This window comes from Triticum dicoccoides, chromosome 6A (genome assembly GCF_002162155.2).
Source record: "Triticum dicoccoides isolate Atlit2015 ecotype Zavitan chromosome 6A, WEW_v2.0, whole genome shotgun sequence".
In the NCBI taxonomy this organism is placed as follows: Eukaryota; Viridiplantae; Streptophyta; class Magnoliopsida; order Poales; family Poaceae; genus Triticum; species Triticum dicoccoides.
This window is the reverse complement of record NC_041390.1, coordinates 102,858,962-102,866,869: the sequence shown is the minus strand read 5'-3', so window position 1 is coordinate 102,866,869 and position 7,908 is coordinate 102,858,962.

Below are 7,908 nucleotides of genomic sequence, written 5' to 3'. Positions count from 1 at the left end.
TTTCATACAACACCATTTGCTATTATTGCATTGCACACAGTTTCTCGAAGGGTCTCTGATCGTAGTGTCGCATTAGCAGCATCCTGCAGTAGTGATATGATGAAGAACTCACATATATTCATGAAAACATAATAGGTTCAGATCTGAAATCATGGCACTCGGGCCCTAGTGACAAGCATTAAGCATAGCAAAGTCATCGCAGCATCAATCTCAGAACATAATGGATACTAGGGATCAAACCCTAACAAAACTCACTCGATTACATGGTAAATCTCATTCAACACATCAACGTCTAGCAAGCCTACGATGGGATTACTCACACACGGTGGTGAGCATCATGAAATTTGTGATGGAGGATGGTTGATGATGACGACGGCGACGGATTCCCCTCTCCGGAGCCCCGAACGGACTCCAGATCAGCCCTCCCAAGAGAGATTAGGGCAAACAAGGCAGGGGGCGCCTCAGTGGGGCAAACAAGGCAGGGGGCGCCCCCAGGAGGCGCGCCCTGCACCCTCGTGGACAGGGTGTGGGGCCCCTGATGCTGATTCTTTCACCAATATTTTTTATTAATTCCAAAACATGTCTCCATGGATTTTCAGGTCATTTCGAGAACTTCTATTCCTGCACAAAAATAACACCATGGCAATTCTACTGAAAACAGTGTTAGTCCAGGTTAGTTCCATTCAAATCATGCAAGTTAGAGTCCAAAACAAGGGCAAAAGTGTTTGGAAAATTAGATACGTGGGAGACGTATCACTCCACACCGCTCCAAACGGAGATTAACATCTGCAAGGGTGTGAACTTCGGGATACATCGTCATCTTCACGTGCCTCGGTTATCTCTTACACGAGCCCTTTACTTATGCACTTTACTTTGTGATAGCCACAGTATGACATGTTATATAGCTTGCTATCACTTGGTTGTTTATCTTTCTTAGCACTTTACTTATGCACTTTACACGATCATAGTATGACAGGAGCCCTTTACTTATGGACTTTACTTTGTGATAGCCATAGTATGACATGAGCTCTTTACTTATGCACTTTACACGAGCCCTCAACTCCAACTCTATATATTCACGTTCGGGGAAAAAACCCAGAGAGAAAGATTCATCGTGTTTTACGATACGGAGACGCCGCCACCTCCTGTTCTTCCTCGGGAGGGCAGATCTGGTGTCCATTTTGGGCTCCGGGGAGGGGAAATCGTCGTCATCGTCATCATCAACCATCCTCCATCACCAATTTCATGATGCTCACCGCCGTGTGTGAGTAATCCCAATGTAGGCTTGGTGGACGGTGATGGGTTGGATGAGATTTACCATGTAATCATGTTAGTTTTGTTAGGGTTTGATCCCTAGTATCCACTATGTTCTAAGATTGATGTTGCTATGACTTTTCTATGCCTAATGCTTGTCACTAGGGCCCGAGTGTCATGATTTCATATCTGAACCTATTATGTTTTCATGAATATATATGTGTTCTTGATCATATCTTGCAAGTTATAGTCACCTACTACGTGTTATGATCCGGCAACCCCGTAGTGACAATAGTCGGGACACTTCCCTGTGATGACCGTAGTTTGAGGAGTTCATGTATTCACTAAGTGCTAATGTTTTGGTCTGGTACTCTATTAAAAGGAGGCCTTAATATCCCTTAGTTTCCAATAGGACCCCGCTGCCACGGGAGGGTAGGACAAACGATGTCATGCAAGTTCTTTCCATAAGCATGTATGACTATATTCGAAATACATGCCTACATTTTATTGATGAATTGGAGCTAAATCTGTGTCACCCTATGTTATAACTGTTCCATGATGAATGTTATCTGACATAATTATCCATCATTAATCCATTGCCTACGAGCTTGTTCCATATTGATCTTTGCCCCGTTACTTTTCTGTTGCTACTGTTACGATTGCTACAAAACTGCTACTATTACTTTTTCCACTATTACTGTCACTTCCATACTACTTTGCTACTAAATACTTTGCTGCAAATATTATGTCTTTCAGGTGTGGTTGAATTGACAACTCAGCTACTAATACTTGAGAATATTCTTTGGCTTCGCTTGTGCCGAATCAATAAATTTGGGTTGAATACTCTACCCTCAAAAATTGTTGTGATCCCCTATACTTGTGGGTTATCACTCCGAGTTCTCAATCTACTAATATTGTTAATGATGCTAATGTGTTATACTTACCAATCCCAATCCAATGGGTGATGACTTCTCTTCTGATGAAATTATTAGTAATATTTTTGACCTTATCAGTAATTGTAAAGCCATATTTAAACTAATGCAAATGTACTCGAATGATGTATTACTATAGTACCATGGTACTTATTTTTTTGCACTATCAATTTGGCTCCCCTCCCCCCCCCCCAACAATTTCCAAACCCTGGCTTGACCACTGCATGGTACAATAACAAAAGCAAAGAACCAAAAGGAGGATTGAATAATAAAGTGCCACAAAGTAGCCCCACAGAGAGAAAGTGATATAAGTGAAGCCAGAGAGCATCGTCCCACAATATCTTAGATCAACACCATTCTATGGTTATGCATGTCCATCTTGGTATCGACGGGACCATCATATGTGATGCGAGTTAGAGGCATTAGGAATGACATATTTACGAAGAGAAGGAAGTTGGCATCTATGATGAAAAGTAACTAACATTGCCTTGCCCCGGCCATCAACTCGAGCCCATCCATATTTCTCCCTCTTTGCACAGCTAGCCCGAGCCCATCCATATCTCTCTGTCTTCGTCTTCCTCTTTTCTCGTCGCTTGTGATACGTCTCCAATGTATCTATAGTTTATGAAGTATTCATGCCATGTTTATAACAATTATATATGGTTTTGGTATGATTTGAAAAGAACTAGCCCGGACTGACACTATTTTTAGCAGAACTATCGTGATGTTTTTTTTGTACAGAAATAAAGTTCTCGAAATGGGCTAAAAATTTACGGTGATCTTTGATGGACCAAAATAGACCCACGGAGCACTGGAGCTGGACCAGGAAGTGGCCGAGTGAGCCACAAGCCTGGGGGTGTGCCCCCCGCCTAGGGGGCACCCCCCGAGCTTGTAGGCCTTGATACGTCTCCAACGTATCTATATTTTTTGATTGTTCCATGCTATATTATATTATGTTTTGGACATTATTGGGCTTTATTATACACTTTTATATTATTTTTGGGACTAACCTATTAACCGGAGGCCCAGCCCAGAATTGCTGCTTTTTGCCTATTTCAGAGTTCCGCAGAAAAAGAATATCAAACGGAGTCCAAACGGAATGAAACCTTCGGGAACATGATTTTCGGAACGAACATGATCCAGAGGACATGGACCCTACGCCAAGAAAGCAACCGGGAAGGCACGAGGTAGGGGGCGCACCTACCCCCCCCCCCCCGGCGCGCCCTCCACCCTCGTATATATACCTACGTACCCCACCGACATACTTCTTCCTCCTATATATACCTATGTACCCCCAAACTACCAGACACGGAGCCAAAACCCTAATTCCACCGCCGTAACTTTCTGTATTCATGAGATCCCATCTTGGGGCCCTTTCCGGAGCTCCGCCGAAGGGGGCATCGATCACGGAGGGCTTCTACATCAACACCATAGCCTCTCCGATGAAGTGTGAGTAGTTTACTTCAGACCTTCGGGTCCATAGTTATTAGCTAGATGACTTCTTCTCTCTTTTTGGATCTCAATACAAAGTTTTCCCCCTCTCTTGTGGAGATCTATTTGATGTAATCTTCTTTTGCGGTGTGTTTGTTGATACCGTTGAATTGTGGGTTTATGATCAAGTTTATCTATGAACAATATTTGAATCTTCTCTGAATTCTTTTATGTATGATTGGTTATCTTTGCAAGTCTCTTCGAATTATCAGTTTGGTTTGGCCTACTAGATTGATCTTTCTTGAAATGGGAGAAGTGCTTAGCTTTGGGTTCAATCTTGTGGTGTCCTTTCCAAGTGACAGTAGGGGCAGCAAGGCACGTATTTTATTGTTGCCATCGAGGATAACAAGATGGGGTTTATATCATATTGCATGAGTTTATCCCTCAACATCATGTCATCTTGCTTAAAGCGTTACTCTGTTCTCTTGAACTTAATACTCTAGATGCATGCTGGATAGCGGTCGATCTGTGGAGTAATAGTAGTAGATGCAGGCAGGAGTCGGTCTACTTGTCTCGGACGTGATGCCTATATACATGATCATACCTAGATATTCTCATAACTATGCTCAATTCTGTTAATTGCTCAACAGTAATTTGTTTACCCACCGTAATACTTATGCTCTCGAGAGAAACCTATGGCCCCGGGTCTATTTTCCATCGTATTAATCTTCTGTCAACAAGCTATTTCCTTTCCCGTTTATTTTGCTTTCTTTACTTTGCATCTTTATCATAAAAATACCAAAAATATTATCTTATCATATCTATCAGATCTCACTTTCATAAGTGACTGTGAAGGGATTGGCAACCCCTTTATTGCGTTGGTTGCGAGGATTTATTTGTTTGTGTAGGTGCGAGGGACTCGTGCGTGGCCTCCTACTGGATTGATACCTTGGTTCTCAAAAACTAAGGGAAATACTTACGCTACTTTGCTGCACCACCCTTTCCTATTCAAGGGAAAACCAACGCAGTGCTCAAGAGGTAGCAGACCCCTTGGGTACCCCCCTGATGTGAAACTGATGCTGAAAATTCCTATATATTGGAAAACCTCCGAAACATAACCTAGATGAGAACCTCTGCTGCCGCAAGCCTCTTTACTGAATCAATCTCATCTGTATGCCTATTCTGGCACCTTGTTGGAGGGGAAAATCATCACCGTTATCCATCTTCATCATCCCTTCGGTCTCCATGACGAGAAGGGAGTTGTTCACCCTCGGGGCTGAGGGTATGTACTAGTAACTATGCATTTGATCTCTCTCTCTCTCTCTCTCTCGTGTTCTTGATTTGGCCTAATCTTGATGTACCACGAGCTTTGTTAATATAGTTGGATCATGAATTGACTTTTTACCTTCGAGGTTTCACTATTATCGGATTGAATACTTTTATGAATTCGAGAACACTTGATGTATGTCTTGCATATGAATACCCATTGTGACAACGGGATATTATATTGATTCACTTCATGTATGTGTTGGCACTCAACTCGCGGATTTCCGAGGTGACATTGGGGTAATCTGTGCATAGGGGTTGATGCATGTTTTCCTCCTACTTTCTCCGGTAGAGATCTTTGGGCACTCTTTGAAGTTCTTTGTGTTGGATTAAAGATTATGAATCTGAAGCTGTTTCACTACGAGGGAAAAGCCTAGCAGCAGCGCGGATTTTAGGTATATCAGTAGCGCGGGGTCCCGTGCTACTAATATGGCGCTACAGCTAACCTGTAGCAGCAGCGCGTGTCTGCCCGCGCTACTGCTATACAAGCGTAGCAGCACTGAGCAATATGGAAGTGCGCTACTGCTAATAGCTCTAGCGCTCTTTACTAGACCGCGCTACTGCTAGTGGCACGCTACTACTAACTTTTCTCCACTCGCTACTGCTAACTTTATTTGTTTTTGTTTTTTCTGCATATTTGTTTTGTATTTGAACAGGCTTTGTACAAGAACTTTAGCATATCATACACATACAAATGTAACCATAGCATCAAATCATGTCATCATCATAATCATCATCATCCAACGCAAAGTGGTCTCTCATCATCATCTCGAAAATAGTGATACAAGTCTCAATTACTTGCAACTACATTGTCATCCATCTAAACAATGATATACGCAAGAAGAGCTATCACTATGAGTGAGAGCAGAACTATTTAGTACATGAGTTCGTATCCCTCTCTCGCATTAGCGTGAACCTAAACTAACTACTAGCTGTTGCTCGGAAATCTAAAACCGGTACACCTAGGACCTGACACTCCGGCCACTCATCGTATACTCTTGGTGTTGCACTTCTTCGTCATCGATCATCTATGCACCTGCATCGTCACATGAGTCGATGATATGCAACATACATAGTTGAGCAACAGAAAGAGATAGACTTCGCAAAAATAGAGGCAACATATCATAAGCATAAATAACAAAGTTCATCGTACCCAAAATACCCTAACTAGAGTGATCTTCGCTAGTTGAGGAGGACGGTTAAATTACATCATAAATAAAGTTTCATCGTGCATAACTCAAAGTTTTGTCATTCTGAAAGTATGGACTAAACAGACACATTGTCATATATCGACAATCACTCCAACATGTCGTTCCATCCAACCAAGTCAGGGAGATAGTCCCCGAGCTTAGTGAAAGGCTTCAGGTCGAGACACTAAGCGGCTACACGTGTTCGGACTTCTTCCCGCGACATTTGCCCATCCTCGTAGAACAAACATGTTTTGTCGAGGACGTCCTTCACGATGACTTGGGCAAGTTCATGTTGGATGTGATAGGACTCAGCTCGAAGTTGATGATCCGGGATATCTCCTACGTTCTTTGCCCATTGCAGAATATGGGCATCACCGGATTTAGGTGACATGCGAAGGTCCTGATGATCCCGTCTGTACTCTAGCATGTGGTGTAGGACATAGAATCCATCACTAAGAGAATCACTAGGTTGCTGGATGTAGCAGAAGTCGGTCTTATGGCCAAAGGCGGGCCTGCGTCCTTTTTCTTCTTGTCCTTGACCTCTCCACCCCGTATGCCGTAGTAAAACATAGCATTGTCGAGAACGGACTTGATGTGGGTGTAATCCTTTTTGTTCATGTTCTTCGACGAGTCCAAGTAAAGAGTGTGGGAGTATCGAGGTTAAAGGATGATGAGGACGGCGTGCCGGCCGCTGCGCAAAATAAGTACACCTCAAATTAATTAGCCTTCACCGTGCAAATGAATGATTGAAATCGAAGGAAGGATATCCGTGCGGATGACTTACAAGGGATGATAGGGCACAAGAATCGCATCCTTGTCCTTATTAGCGACCAGGAATTCGACGATGTAGTCCCTCGCATATTCACGGTGCTTTGCGCACACTGCCAAGAAGCCCTCGTGCATGTAGTACGGGTCAGCGACACACATATAAGGTATCTACTCAATCCCGATGATGTAGTTCATGTACAAGGCATAAAGGCGGACAAACGTAAAATCCAGCTTCTTGAAGTGAAACATGTCGAAGATGTAGTCGAATCGAAGGAAGAACTTGTCTGCGGGGCATGAATGGATGTACGACCTTTTCCACGGCACGTTAACCACATAGAGTGGGTATCCTGGATTTTCCGAGGTGATGAGGCTGTTCTCTCTCCGCAACACATTGTCATGAAGTCTCCTTAGATTGCCGTGTGTGGCCTCTAACGCCGCCTTAGGTAGGATTGGTTCACTGGCGACATGCCATTTTGCCGCACCAGGGATAGGTATACGGTCTTGAACCCGAGGCTGCTGAGGCGTCTGGATCATAGAAGCAGCTTTGTTGCCTTTCCTCCGTCTCTTCCTATGCCTCTTTCCTACTAGAAGTTCGTCTATAATATGTTTAGCCTCCGCATGCGGCAATTCATGCACCGACTCCTGACGCTCAAACCCTGAGAACTCATCATAGGCGCCAGTATTGAGATACTGTTCGGTGTTATTGTCATCCTCATCCTCATCTATGGTGACGTGATCAGCGACTAATGGAGCCTCTTCCTCACCCCGTCTGCTATCACCCAGCATGACAACTGACGCTAATTGGGTAGGTGGGGTGTTGATGTTCATACCTTGCTGAGGCTGCGTGCTCGTGGGTGTACTCCCGGTTGCCTCCAGACAAAGCAGACTCTTTGGCCACAATAGGACCCACCCATTGCAACCACCAAGCCGCTGCGGGGTCTCGTCGTCATCCCCCCTAGTATCGGAGGAGCCAAATTCTCGTGCCCCGGTTTGACACTGACCACGGA